This window comes from Betta splendens, chromosome 15 (assembly GCF_900634795.4).
Source record: "Betta splendens chromosome 15, fBetSpl5.4, whole genome shotgun sequence".
In the NCBI taxonomy this organism is placed as follows: domain Eukaryota; kingdom Metazoa; phylum Chordata; class Actinopteri; order Anabantiformes; family Osphronemidae; genus Betta; species Betta splendens.
In genome coordinates this window covers 4,014,064-4,029,566 of record NC_040895.2, presented here as the reverse complement: position 1 = coordinate 4,029,566, position 15,503 = coordinate 4,014,064, and positions in this window count along the sequence as shown.

Here is a 15,503-nt window from a genome sequence, read left to right as displayed (position 1 = left end):
CTAGGCCGAGCATGGGGCAAATTGCTTTTATAGGGAAAAAAACAGGAAGGAAGGGGCAGATACACTTGCAAATTTATATGCCCACATGCACACACAGCCGCAACTGTGCACAAGTTAAGACACAGAGCCCCAGTATATTTACAGATTGTTAACGCTCCTGGCGGAATCACACACAAATACACAAACACTTTACTTCATCTAACAGGATCAAATTATTAGTTGACCACCGTCAGCGAATCAAAAGCAGACTCAAATCCAGTGAGGAAGCAGTTTTCATTTTCTTTTTTTTTTTTTTAAAGGAGACTGATCATACTTTTCATTCCAAAAAATATTGGACTTTAAATTTTCATTCCATAAAACCCTTTAGATCGTCCACACTGCCCCTGTCAATATGTGGTTTTCACTCCCCATCAGCAAACGATTTGTTTTCTGGGCGTGTCGCAAGCAAAGCTGCTTGCCAAACCTCTGTGCGGATCCCGAATCTGACCCTGAAGCTGAAGAGGAGGCTGTTGAAGTTGTTGAAGATGTGTCTCATTGGTAATGTCGCATTTACCTCAATTTAATTGATTTATGTAATTTGCAAAGCGACTAGCGGTTGCTAATGCGTATGCCAAATGGCCTGTGCAGCTTGAATATTCACAACCCGAGTTACCTGGAAAACTCTCGTTAATAGAAAACACTACTTTAGCTTACATTATACAAATAAATAAAAGTTTGAGAGCATAGCTGAAATAATATAAATACATTTTACATTTACACATTTCACTGTTTTTGTCTTACTTGATATGCTGACATAATTTTATTTAATAAATGTGCATTAATATTTAGAATAATCACTGCATGACCTACCTGGGAACAAGAAGCATTGGTTAAAATTATATATTGACCTGACGTATTTTTACTGCCTTTAATTATGTTTTTCGTCATTTTTGATAAATCTGACAGTAATATGTCTCTATATCTGAAGTTGTTACAGGTATCTAGTCTACAGAGGCTAGTGAGCTGGTGCTGGGGATTCCTGGGTTAAAGAATCTGAGTTGTCATCTCTTCATGCTTGGGTTGTAGATGAAGGCAGAGTTTCCTGATGGATAAAACACTAAAACACTCATTGTATGATGGATGTAGACCACCTGTGGAATAACTCCTTTACCATTTGAGTAAAAATGTTTTTTTTTTTTTGTAAGTGCAATACTCATTAAGAATTTTTTTTAATTCATATATGTTAATTTTTATATGCTTTTTATTTATGGTCGGTTCAACCTTATAGCTTACCATATTAGAAAGAGAAGAACGTTTTCAATACTGTGATTTCCTGAATAAAAGTGTTTTCCCTTCAGAAACAGAGTTCAGTGAAATACGTAATAGTTAAAGCCAACTTTATTGTCAACCAAAAAAATGCAACACTACTCCAAAGCTAGAACAAACTGTTACCTTCACACTCCAATGTGCAATGTATAGGTTACTGAGTTAATTAAGAAGTCTGGGGGTTTGAGGACAGAAGCTTTTGCAGGGCCGTGCAGACGAAATGCACGGAAGTAGGGTCCATGTCCTGGAGATGTGGTAAACCTTGTTCTCATCACTATTTGGAAGACTGAGCGGAAGCAGTCCTCTACCAGATGGAAGCTGTGGCTGTCCTCATCATCACCTCATCAAAACAAAAGGTACTACAATCAGAATTGTAGATTAGTGAAATGTTCATTATTATGTAGGTCAAAACCTTCTCTGATGTAAGAATACACAATACCAGACAAAAAATTAAACCAAAAAAGAGGACAGGCCTGTCTGCTAAAAAAACAGATACAGTTTTTTCAATTCAAATATAAAATCTAAACAGCCTATACCAATTAAAATTTAAATCTTCTATTGCCTATCTTACTGTTGGTACATACAAACTTACATACCTTCACTCCTGAGTCCTACAAATATAATGGCTATGGTACACAAGCTATAGGTAACTGACCAGATAAGCAGCAGTTATTGTAGAGATGTGACTAATAGGCAACTAAGCTTGCAACACAACACAGTAATCATTCCAACTAATCATGTTAGAATTCGATAGAACAATAACATAACCCCAAATCACAAGTTGATTTAGGCTGTGACACAGGACGGGGTAATAAACATAACCGCGTTCATCTGCAGTTTCTTATTGTAGCGATGGACCAGCTGTAGCTCTAAAGTGCAAAGGCCTAACGGCATGCTAACGGCTGACGCAACACACAAATAGGAGCGGCAGCATGTCAACAGGACAAAAGCTCGATCCATCGTTCCCTGCCTGTCGCTGATCAAAGGCCCATCGCTATTAGCTGTTCCCCACACTTGTGTGTGATTGCACCAACTCAGTAGCACATTTGAAAGGGACAAAGGCTCGGTTGACTTGCTGTAGCCGTTAGCTACGCTAGCGATTAGCTTATCTCACATGTGGGTTACTACATTTTAAACAGACCAACTAACATATTAAGACATCACAAGTATCAAGAACAAACTTAATACAGCGAGCTACAGTATATAGTATACAAAACTCATGCACTTCCAATCTGCCTGTGGGCCTGGATTACACATCACTGCTCCACCTGGTGCATGAATGTGCAATTGCAGGTCATTTCTTAAAAAAGGTTTAGGGGGCGTTAACAAGGCAGCCACGCATTAAGTATATCACAGTGGGGGGTCATGACTGGTGTAGGGGGGCTTGGTGGAATGATACCTAAGTCATGCTAACTTCATGACAAGATCAGTGTGAAATCCTGCAGCAACGAGGCAACGAATATTTGCCGCACCATCTGTAGATCCACCACTCCCTCCCTGTCGCCGCTCGAAGGCTGAGAACTATCAGCTGTTCCCCCCAGGTGTATGCGATTACAGAAAAGAGCCAAAAGCTGGACCCACCGCTCCCTGTCTATAGCCGCTCCCTGTCTGTAGCCGCTCGATGCCGATAGCCATTAGCTTTTCTCCACACAGGTGTGTGGCTGCAGGAGCCCACATGAGCACATTTATAGGGGACAAAGGCTTGGTCGACTGGCTGTAGCCGTTAGCATAGCTAGCTACTAACTTGCCTCACACATAGGTTACTACATTTTAAACAGACAAATTAACATTTTAAAACATTATAAATATCAAGCATGTACTTATTTCAGTGAGTGAATGACGGACTGTAGGAATAGATCCTTTTTTTCCAACAGGAGCTGTGAAACAAATCCAGCATTTTACGCACCCTCGTTTGAAATGCACATACGTATAAATGCTGAGGCAGTGTTTCTGGCACCGGTCCATTAAAAATAAAAGTGACCCCCAAAGTCCTCACTTGTTGAACCCTTGGTAAAGTGAAGAGACTTTCGTGTTGATTAAAACACCCAAGAACCGAACTATTTCTATGGGAGGACTTGGACGCTGCTGTGCTCGTCTGTTCACGGTGAGTGAGGGGGGAAATGGCGGAAGTCCAGTTTTGGGTCGGGATCATTGTGGGGGTGGTGGTTCAGGATTTGCAGGCAGAACTTCCTACCAATTTGACAACAGCCGTGCTCAGTGTGTGTATATGTGACCCATAGAGTCATAGGAACGCTTCAAAATGTCTAAAAAGTGGATTTTGCATGATATGACCCCTTTAACATACCTGACACCGCAGTGCAAAATACAAACATCACATCTGGTCTCCGAGCTCTAATTTCTACATTTGACTCTGTCTAATTTATTCACAAACAAGCAAATGTGAGAAACAGTGGAGAACCAGAAACTAGCAAGAGATTTTGACTTTATTGTTCGCATTTACTGTAACACATTAATGTTCCCAGAATGACTGGAGATGAGAAGGTAAGGAGAACTGGAGGAACCCAGTGCTAGATTAACACGGCTGTTGTTCGGAGCTGTTCTTCCAGGACACGTCATAGTAATCATGCCGAGACACTGGAAAAAAGATAGTCGTTGGCTTGAAATGATTTAAAAAAAAAATACTAAAACAAACTGGACTGAATGGCAAAATATACTGGTTTATGCAATTAACGCTTGCGTAGTACATTTGTGTAAGCTAAAAAAAATCGCTCATTAAATGTAGTTATTAAAACTACACTATTATTGCACAAGTTAGTAGTACTGTTTGTCTACAAACCTTAATGACAGATATTGAGAAGAACACATCAGGTCAATAATTACATAACTGTAGGTTTGCGCTGTACGTGCAGTCAGGTGTGTGTGAGGCCTGCCAAACTGTGTGTGTCTGTGTTAGTGTGTGTGGGTAAAACCACAGTGCAGTAAGATAAGCTCTATTTGTCTAAACGGACTGTCATGCTCATCGCTGTCAATCAGCATGACACAATGACATTTCTCTTTGCTGGTGCTTATGAGTGTGCGTGTGTGTTTGTTTTGAAGAGGACTTATGGGAGGAGGGATAAAAGATCTGTGACATTCATGGGTGCACATGCCCCCCCCCCCCCCCCCCCCACACACACACACACACACCAATTAGTTTTTCTGTAGTGCTGTCCAATGAGGTCATGTATCAGGTTGCCAGTGAACACTGATATGGCGGGCCCACATGCACAGTTCGGGGACAGACAGGTACATATGAATCAGGTCGGTACACAGGTTGGCAGTAATCAGAGGTACAGGTAAGGAGCAGGCTAGGCAAGGTACACGGATTCACGGATTGGCAACTGGTTAGTCACACTTGGCTACGGTACAGACAGGGACGTTCATAAAAGGCTCGGAAACTTACAACAGAATCTGGATACTGGACAACGCTGGATAGTTGAGCAGGGCGGGTCAAGGGAAGACTGGTGGCGGGACAGAATCAAAAACAAGGCAATCACATGTCACAAAACCACAAGCAGAGAGTCCATATCCTGTTCATTAACATACACAACAACACAACTGCAAACTCTGCTCTCACGGAGGGTGGAGGTGCCACAAGTCCTTGCCCAGCTGCTGCTGGGTCCAAATGACATGCTTTGTGTCCCTGTTCAGACCTAGAGTTCTGGGAGGCTGGCATCAAGGTGTGCAATTGCCAGAAGCTGGCTTTGAGTGTTGAGGCATAGAGGGTCCTCGCTGGACCACCAGGAACTGAGGCTGACTTGGTTGTCACCGAACCACCAGGAGCTGAGGCTGACGTGGTCGTCAGCGTACCGCCAGGAACCCCGGGAGAGACACCTGCACACATCATCTCCAGACCAGCGGAGCAAAGGGCAGGGAATGGACGGGCCACTTTTGAGTCCATGTTGTCAAGCTCAGGTATATGTATTAGTTTACATTCACATGTGCACCCCCCCCTCCACACACACACACACACACACACACACACACACACACACACACACACACACACACACACACACACACACACACACACACACACACACACACACACTTCTTTACTATATTGTCCCAGCAAACGTCCACAGAATTTACACTTTAACACTGAAAGTCCATATCATTCAGTCCATGAAAAATGTATATTTTCATATGAAGACTCACCTTCACATCAGGGGCCTCTGGATATTAGATCAGGGAGTGGCCCTTGGTGTAGGAAGCATTTCCTCTGAGGCCTGACTTATTCCCTTTATGTCTTTATAAACTGTAAGTGAGAAAGATAAGAAATGTGATACTCAATATAATGATTGAATTCAGTCAAGAAAAAAAGGGGCACTGGTGTAATACTTTATATTTCCAGGTCCAATACTAAGGATTATGGATTGGTTTAAAATTTTCCAAACCAATCATTTATATTATAGTAGTTATATAGTATCATAGTACAACTACAGTATTTTATCAACAGTATTTGTACTTCTTTTCATTGACATTTGCCTTCAGGAAGCAAGTAATTAGAAAGCCTGAAGTCGAAGTCGCAGGTAGCAAATGATACACAAACCTTTTGTGATCTTTACTGGTAGCAATAACCAGGAGAAAAGGGACAAAAGGAACATTTAGTGGGGTAACAGTGATGCGCCTCAATTTCCTATGACAGCCTTTTAGTTTTAGGGTTCACATCTGTTTTTTCACACATACACACGTCAAAGGTGGGGAAAGTTCAATACACACACCATCTTACACTGAAACACAGATGTTGTTTAGCACAGAATCTGTGTGTGGCGCGATGTGGTGCGGTTGTGAAGTTGACAGTGTTTCCCTTGTGGCACACAGACAACAAACACGGTCTCTGGAGGTTTGTGCACGGCATGAGAGAACAACACACACAAGTATGTACACAGTCATACTACACAAACTCAGCTCAACAGCTGTAGCTGCTTCATTCCAGTGCTGGCCATCTGGTTTATGCAACTAGCACTTGCGTAGTACATTTGAACCACAGACCTCTGGACTGTCTGTGCAGTGTAAAAAGACGTAGCTCGCTGTACATTTGACCTCCGGATTCGTTATTGCACTGCCACACCCAATGTACATCCTCATGACTCATGAAGAAAATACAGGAGAAACCAAAAATGACAAGAAGGAGAGCTGGCCACAAACCACACACACACACACAAATAAAGAACATTATTATTATTTATTATCATTTGTAATTTACTGGTTTGAGCTCAGGGTGAACACATTCACGTTTTATTGGAATGCCAGCAGCACGTAGGCTCTCCAAACGTGAGCCAAACGTCTGGCACAGCTGTACAGTGTCAGGCGAAACACTGAGGATGTTAATGTCAGGATTTACTAGACGGTGGACCCACATGCACGGCTCAAGACAGTCGCAGATGATAGTAGAAAAAGGAGTTTATTGAGCAAGGACAGGGTCAGGTTCAGGCAAGGTCATTCACAGGTAAGCACTGGATTAAGGTACAGAGGATTAAGCAGTCTCAAATTTGTGGACAGGCAGGGTTCTTAACGTGTAGGCTCAGCTAGCGGTACAGTTCAGGATTAGCTAGTCTCGTGATCAAAATAACAGGCAGAATAGTTACCAGGTCAGATCGGTTCACACGGCAGACAAGGACCGGCGAGACGTCGGGACCAGAGCCAGGGACGAGGACCGGCGAGACGCCGGGACCAGAGCCAGGGACGAGGACTGGCGAGACGCCAGGACCAGAACCAGGGACGAGGACCGGCGAGACGCTGGAGCCAGGACCAAAGACAAGGACAGACGTGGAGACGGAACCAGATGAGGAGCTGGGATGGACGCAGTTGGCGCCGGACCACCTGGAGCTGAGGTAAACATGGCCGGGACTGGGCCACCAAGCGCGGGAGCAGATGTGGTCAGGAACGGATGCAGGCGTGGATGAAGCCGGACCACCAGGAACCGAGGCGAACGTGGCGGGAGCCGGGCCACCAGGAACCGATGCAGACGTGGCTGGAGCCGGGCCACCAGGTACTGATGCAGACGTGGCCGGTGCCGGACCACCAGGAACCGATGCAGACATGACTGGTGCCGAACCACCATGAACCGATGCAGACATGTCTCCACAGGAACCTCCGACACCTCCAGGGATGACTCCTGTGAGGAAAGGGGAGATTTCACCATCTCCCCGACAGGAAACTGGGTACCAAGCCCCAATGAGCACAGATACACTGAGCAAGGCAGCAACTGACCTGAAAGATAAGATCACGGCGAGATTGAGGCAACCCCGAAGACAACTACAATGACTAAGTGAAGTACCCTCAGAAAGTCTCATGGAAGATGTGAATGCAGCACTGAGAGCGATCCCTACCACAACAATCACGGAAACCAATGAGCTGATATACGCTTCAGCATCAGTGATCCTAGAGGTGCTTGGCTATAAGAGCAACCATGGGAGCCATGAGAAACAATACCCACCATGGAAACGAAGGTTGGAGGCATATATCAAGGCAGCTCGGAGGGAAGTAAGCCAAATGACAGAGGCCTAGAGAGGCACAAGAAAAAGACCGATGCCCAAGAGGTACAGCCAGATGCCCATACCTGAAGCACTCGAAACTGCCAAGAAAAGGCTACAAGCCTTGGCCAACCACCTAAATAGATACACCAGAGACAACAAAGCCAGACGAATAAACCCGCTGTTCGCAACACAACCTGCGAAAGTGTACTCTCAATGGCAGGGTAATAACAGCAGAGCAGACCCACCAAGGCTGGAAACTGAACGGTACTGGAAAGGTATATGGGAAAGGGAGGCGTCAAACAACAGTGATGCACAGTGGCTGGTGGACCTGAGGGACGACCACAGCAACCTCCCTGAACAGAATCCAGTGACTATTACAGTGGCAGACATTCAACAAAGAGTCTCAGGTATGAAAAACTGGACAGCACCCAGCCCTGACATGATCCATGCCTACTGGCTAAAGAAGCTCACTGCAATCCATGAGCACCTGGCAGCACAAATGAACCATCTGCTAAGGGATGGGACTCACCCTGAATGGCTAACCGAAGGGCGAACAATCCTGATAATGAAGGATCCCTCAAAGGGTACAGTCCTATCCAACTACCGGCCAGTAACCTGTCTCTCCACAACATAGAAGCTCATGTCAGGCATCATCGCAGCTAAGATAAGTGGGCACATGACTCAATACATGAGTGAAGCACAGAAGGGCATTGGTAAGGATACCAGAGGAGCCAAACACTAACTCCTGGTAGACAGAACAGTCACCTAAGACTGCAGAGTGCGACACACCAACCTGTGCACAGCTGTACAACATCAATAGAACTCTAAGGGCCTTCATTGCAAACTCGATGAGGTTGTGGAGAACCACCCTTGAAGCCAATGGAAAGCCACTTGCCCAAGTATCCATCAAATGTGGCATATACCAAGCAGATGCACTGTCCTCACTGCTGTCCTGCATAGGTCTGAACCCCCTCAGCCAAATAATAAACAAGACTGGCTATGGATACTGACTCCAGAACGGGGCCACCATAAGTCACCTCCTCTACATGGATGACATCAAGCTGTACGCCAAGAGTGAGCGAGACATTGACTCGCTGATCCACACCACCAGGATCTACAGCTCGGACATTGGGATGTCATTTGGGCTCAAGAAATGTGGGAGGATGGTGACAAAGAGAGGCAAGGTAATCCACACAGAAGGGGTGTCACTCTTCAGAAGGAACAATAGCAGACATTGAGGACAACTACAAGTACCTTGGAATAACGAACGGCAACCTTGAACAGGCAACAAGGAATGCGGCAACAGCCAAATACCTCCAACGAGTAAGGCAAGTCCTAAGAAGCCAGCTCAATGGCAAGAACAAATCCCGGGCAATAAACAGCTACGCCCTGCCAGTGATCAGATACCCTGCGGGAATAATAAGGTGGCCAAAGGAAGAGATACAAACCACAGATGTTAAGACACGAAAGCTCCTCACCATGCATGGAGGGTTCCACCCCAAATCCAGCACCCTGACACTATACGCTAGCCGCAAGGAAGGAGGCAGAGGACTAGTGAGCGTGAGAGCCACTATCTGGGATAAAACATCCAAGATCCATAAGTACATCAAGGATAAGGCCCCGGCAGATGACGTGCTGAGTGAATGTCTCAAGCAGTGGAGAACAGAGGATGAGATGCTGGAAGAGGGACCATCATGGGAGGACAAGCCCTTACACGGGATGTACCACTGGAACATACCTGAATTGGCTGATCTCCACAAATCCTACCAATGGCTTGAAAGGGCTGGGCTGAAGGACAGCACAGAGGCACTCATCCTGGCCGCACAGGAGCAGGCCCTGAGCACCAGAGCCATAGAAGCCCAGATCTACCACACCAGACAAGACCCAAGGTGTAGACTGTGCAAAGAGGCCCCTGAGACAGTCCAGCACATAACTGCGGGGTGTAAGATGCTGGCAGGCAAAGCATACATGGAACGCCATAACCAAGTGGCTGGCATAGTATACAGGAACGTCCAGAGTATGGACAGGAGACCCCAAGGTCAAAGTGGGAAACACCTCCCAAGGTGGTAGAGAACAATCGAGCCAAGATCCTGTGGGACTTCCAGATACAGACGGACAGAATGGTAAAGGCGAACCAACCAGACATTGTGGTGGTAGACAAAAAGCAGAGGAAAGCCGTAGTGGTGGATGTGGCAATACCAAGCGATCGCAACATCAGGAAAAAGGAACATGAGAAACTAGAGAAATATCAAGGGCTCAGAGAAGAACTGGAGAAGGCTTCCAAGGTGAAGGCCACAATGGTGCCTGTGGTGATCGGAGCACTGCGGGCAGTGACCCCCAAACTGGAGGAGTGGCTACAACAGATCCCTGGAAAAACATCCGACATCTCAGTCCAGAAAAGTGCAGTCCTAGGAACAGCAATAATACTGCGCAGAACCCTCAAGCTCCCTGGCCTCTGGTAGAGGACCCGCGCTTGGAAATTGGATGAGACCACCCGCGGAGGGTGAGAATAGAGTGGTATATACACACACACACACACACACACACACACACACACACACATAAATATATATATATATTTTTTTTAACAAGCCATTTTGCTTAAATGATTTCCTAACATTGTATAGCCACACTGGTCATATTTGTAAAAGGTTTCTGCAGCGTGATCATCTTTTTTACTGTATGTTGAATTATCTCTTTGACATTGCCCTTTCTTCTAGGAGCAATTTGTGACATAGATGGTATGAGACCTGTCCTGTCTCCGGAGTTAATTAGACATTTGGCCTCCTTGCATGTCGGTGAAAAGAGGGGACATACGTATCCTTCCAGGCATCAGCATTTGAAAAGGAGGAACAATGAAAATGAGAGAGGAGCAGAGACTGTTTGGCTGCCATCTTAAGTGAGTGTGCCTATCCAAGCTGGGCCAGGAGAAAATATAAACCTCAGAGAATAAGGCTTATTTTGACTGGTGGCCAGTTAGGGGATAAGACAAGTGTGTGCATGTGTGTGAGCAAAAAAGAGATGAGGAAAGGGAGAGTATCTGCATCAGTGAGCATGCATGCCATAAAAGCAGCTAGCTGGTTTATGTCTGCCCGTCTCAGGTGTAGATATGCGTCCAAATCTGCATCTAAAATTCCATATGGATAAATGTCATTAGCATGGCAGCTAGTAGCAAGATGTTGTGCCGTTTACTCCGTTAAAGGGGTGACTTTGTCCCTAAGAGAGTGAGTGTGTATGTGAGAGAGGTCTGATGCCTAGACCAGACATAAATCCTCTTAGCCAAAGGAAGAAAAAAAATGGCTTTTGGGTGGCAGCTTAAATTAGCCATTGTGTCTACTTTAAGACTTCCTCTGATGCCTTTCTGCATAGTGTTAATGGAAATAAAAGTGTCGTACTAGGAAAGTCAGAAGAAAAGAGGGAGATCATATACCTCGTGGCTGCACAACACACACACACAATGCTGTCTAGACTGGACACGAGACCTCTCAGCATCGGCGTGAGACCGTCCCTCTGTGTGTACATCAATCTGGAAAGATTAATGAACAAAATACCCCCAAAAGACATTTTTTATCTGTCTGGCAGTTTAGTAGATGCTACAGCACATAATACTGAGGGAAGCATTAATGTGTTAAGTGTTCATTTACTGTAGTGGTGGAGTAGCACACAATACGACTACATGAACATCAAAGACACACCTCAGTAGTAGAAGAGTCATGACAGGCCAGGACTAAGTAGCCTGGTTTAGAATCTCATGTGGATTTTACTATTAAGGTATTTATCTATGTATTATATGATGGTCAACACACATCACTTTACAGTACATTAAACATACACATAAGGATAGGTAAAAAGTAACATCTTTACATACATGAGGTTAATGGCTAAAAAGGTTACTGCTTCTTCCACCTCCACTGGGTGGGTCTGACTCTCACTGAAGAAGCTCCACGGCTCCCACTGTCTGATGCAGCAGTTGAAAGGTATTGTCCATAATGGACAGCTTGACTCCAAAATCCTCCATTGGGCGGCCCAGGACCGAGGTGACCTTACTGACCAGAGGCCTTGTGTAAAACCTGGAGTAAGCACAAATCTACGCTGTTTAACTTTTAGAGGTATCAGTAACTATGTAAAGTAGAAATTTGTGTAGATCTACAGTATTGTGCTGGCTTGTGTAAGTACTTTTTTCCAGCTACTGGCCACACTGGACACAAAACACTATAAAAGCACTGTCACAGGATGTGACACATATCATACTCTCTGCGCTTCGCTTCTCCCTCAGTTATCTGTCTCCACTCTGATGCCACGGATTCCTACAGACCAGCACTGGCTTCTCCCCTCACCACCTTTCCAGATCCTCCCCATTCCCCTGCTCAATAAACCAGTGACACTTCTGAAGCCAGTGTTTGTCTCTGACTCCCTTCTGCGGTTCTAGTTCACCAGTAACACAGTAGGACAGAGAACAGAAAGGTTTCGTTCACAGCTAACTCAATTGAGCGTCCGTCCTCAGGGATTTGTTTTTTTGTCATGTGACAGGCTCTGTAGTGAGCAGTAAACACTACAGTTTGTTCACGTTTCATTTATACCAGGGATGTCAAACTGATGCAGACGAGGGCCACTGCCCTGCTGGTTTTCCACCTCTCCCTGCCCCAGCGTCTACTGATTACCTTGACCAGGCGTGTTCAGTAGAGGTGGGCGAATCTATCCTAATATCGATAATATAGATACCAGCGCTAGTATTGATATTGATCAATACCCCCCAAAAAATATACATACTTTGGTTGCACTGCTGCCAATTTTTTCGTGTGGTATATTTTCAAGCCAAAAAAGAAAAAATGGCAACCTGTACAATCTGCAAAAAGGGTGTTGAATACAGTGGCAATACCACCAATTTATATTATAAATTTATATTTACTCTTGAACTTTGTCTGGGCTTTATTAAAAGAATACAATTTAAAACAAAACACCAAGTCATGAAAAAATGTAGTTATATTTGATAATGCATTAATTGTCAAAACATATTGGTATTGGTATTGGTATTAATATTGGCGATACTGGTCCAGTATTTACTTGGTATCGGATTGACTCCAAAGTTTGCAGTATCACCCTCCCCTAGTGTGTAGACCGAGAAACAAAAAAATGAATGATATCTGATAGCTCACTTTGGTTTACTTGTCACCTGACATCTGACATACATTATTTATTCGTGGAATCATAATAAATTATTGGTCTTTGTTTCTTGTACAGTAGATGTGTGTAGTGTTTTCAGTCAGGATTTAGAAAACATCATAGCACAGAAACAGCTCTGGTTAGAGCCTCTAATGATGTTAATGATGTCCTGTTAGATCTTAGTGCTGCATTTGATACAATTGATAATAACATTCTATTACAGAGACTAGAACATAGAATCGGAATTAAAGGAACAGCACTGGGATGGTTTAACTTTTATTTATTGAACAGATTCCAGTTTGTTTATGTTAATGACAAATTCTCCACAAGGATTAGCTATAGAGTACCACAGGGTTCTGTGCTTGGTCCAATTGTGTTCAGCCTATACATGTCTCCTCTAGGTGAGATGATTAGGAAGCATTCTATAAATTCTCATTGTTATGCAGATGGTACTCAGCTATATATGTCTTTGCAACCAAATATAACAGATCAACTAGTCAAAATTCAAAGTTGTTTAAAAGAAATCAAATCCTGGATGTCCCAAAACTTCCTTCAACTAAATTCAGATAAAACTGAAATTCTTAACGTTGGGCCTAAAAATCAGACACTACTGAGCCAGATAGCCACCCTGGATGGCATAAAATTAGCTTCAGATTCTACTGTGAGGAACCTTGGTGTCATCTTTGACCAGGATCTCTCTTTTACATTATACATTAAACAAATCTCTAGAACCACCTACGTTCACCTTAGAAATATTGCTAAAATCAGAAGCATACTCTCTCAGAGCGATGCAGAGAAACTTGATCCATGCATTTGTTACCTTTAGGCTGGACTACTGTAACTCCTTACACATAGGATGTCCGAACAGCTCCTTAAAAAGCCTACAGCTAAATCAAAATGCTGCAGCCAGAGTTCTGACAGGACTTAGAAAGAGAGATCACATTTCCCCTACATTAGCTTCCCTGCATTGGCTGCCTGTAAAAAGTAGGATAGAATTTAAATTTCTCCTACTCACCTACAAAGTACTCAATGATAAAGCTCCTTCTTATTTTAAAGACCTCATAGTTCCTTAAGGTCCCTGCAGAACACTTCTCAGAGCGCTGGGCTACTTGTGGTTCCTAGAGTGTTTAAATGTAGAACAGGGGGCAGAGCTTTTAGCTACCAAGCTCCTCTCCTCTGGAACCAGCTCCCTCTTCAGGTTCGAGAAGCTGACACACTCTCCACCTTTAAGATTAGGCTTAAAACCTTCCTTTTTGATAAAGCTTATAGTTAGAGATGGTTCAGGTCACTGGCAATTATTGTTAGTCACAGGAACCATCTCTTAGTTAAGCTGCAATAGACATAGACTGCTGGGGGACTTAATTTATACACTGAGCTCCTCTGTTTCCTTCTACCTCCTCTGTCCCATAACCTCCCATCATTGTCCCATGTTTAACTAACCTTGTCTCTTTCTGTCCAGTAGTTGTGCTTCTCTCCTCCCCCCCACCCCCACTCTTTCTCCCTCTCTGTCCTCACCTACAGGTATCATTGGACTCAAAGTTTGGTGTCTGTGATGGGCAGCTGCGGATCCAACCATCCTGCCTGTGTCCAGTCTCTGGTCCAACCATCCTGCCTCTGTCCAGTCCCTGATACAACCATCCTGCCTGCTTGTTGCTGTTACTCTGCTTTTCTTTCTCTCTATCCCCTCACCCCAACCGGTCAAGGCAGATGGCTGCCCACATCCAGCCTGGTTCTGCTGGAGGTTTCTTCCTCATTAGAGAGGGAGTTTTTCCTCTCCACTGTTGCTGTCAAGTTAAAGGCTTGCTGTATGTGGGATCTGTTGAGTTTAGCTGTGTAAGGTCTTAAACCTTACTTTGTAAAGTGCCTTGAGATAACCTTGTTGTGATTTGGTGCTATATAAATAAAATTGAATTGAAAATTGAATTGGTATTGTGTATATTTGCATTTGTAAATAAATGCTTTCAAAAATATATTAACATGTGTTGTTGATTTTGTGTTGTATTCTGCCGCAAAATAATAAAATATACCAATATTAATAACACCAATTATAATAATAAGTAGATAAAGCATTTCCATTGAGAAACTGCACAGTGAATGCTGCCATGCTGAATGTATTCCTGGAGAGGGAGAGAGGGAGTTTTTCCTCTCCACTGTTGCTGTCAAATTAAAGGCATGCTGTATGTGGGATTTGTTGGGTTTAGTTGTGTGAGGTCTTAAACCTTACTTTGTAAAGTGCCTTGAGATAACTTTGTTGTGATTTTGCGCTCTATAAATAAAATTGAATTGAATTGAACTGAGAATTGCTGAAAGTAGCTGAAAAACTTAAGACAGCTGAAAATAGCTGAAGCATGTAAAGCACAGATGAATGGACTTGGAGAAAATCAGTTGTTTAAACAGAGCTGAATGTTTAGAAAGAACTGCACAAATAATACACAATATACCTAAGTGTAACAAAAACAGCTAAATCTCAAATAAATAGTTTTAAGTTCAAGAGATAAAAGAATAGCTTAAAGTTATGGAAACAAATACACCTGAAAGTAGCCTCAGGGGAAA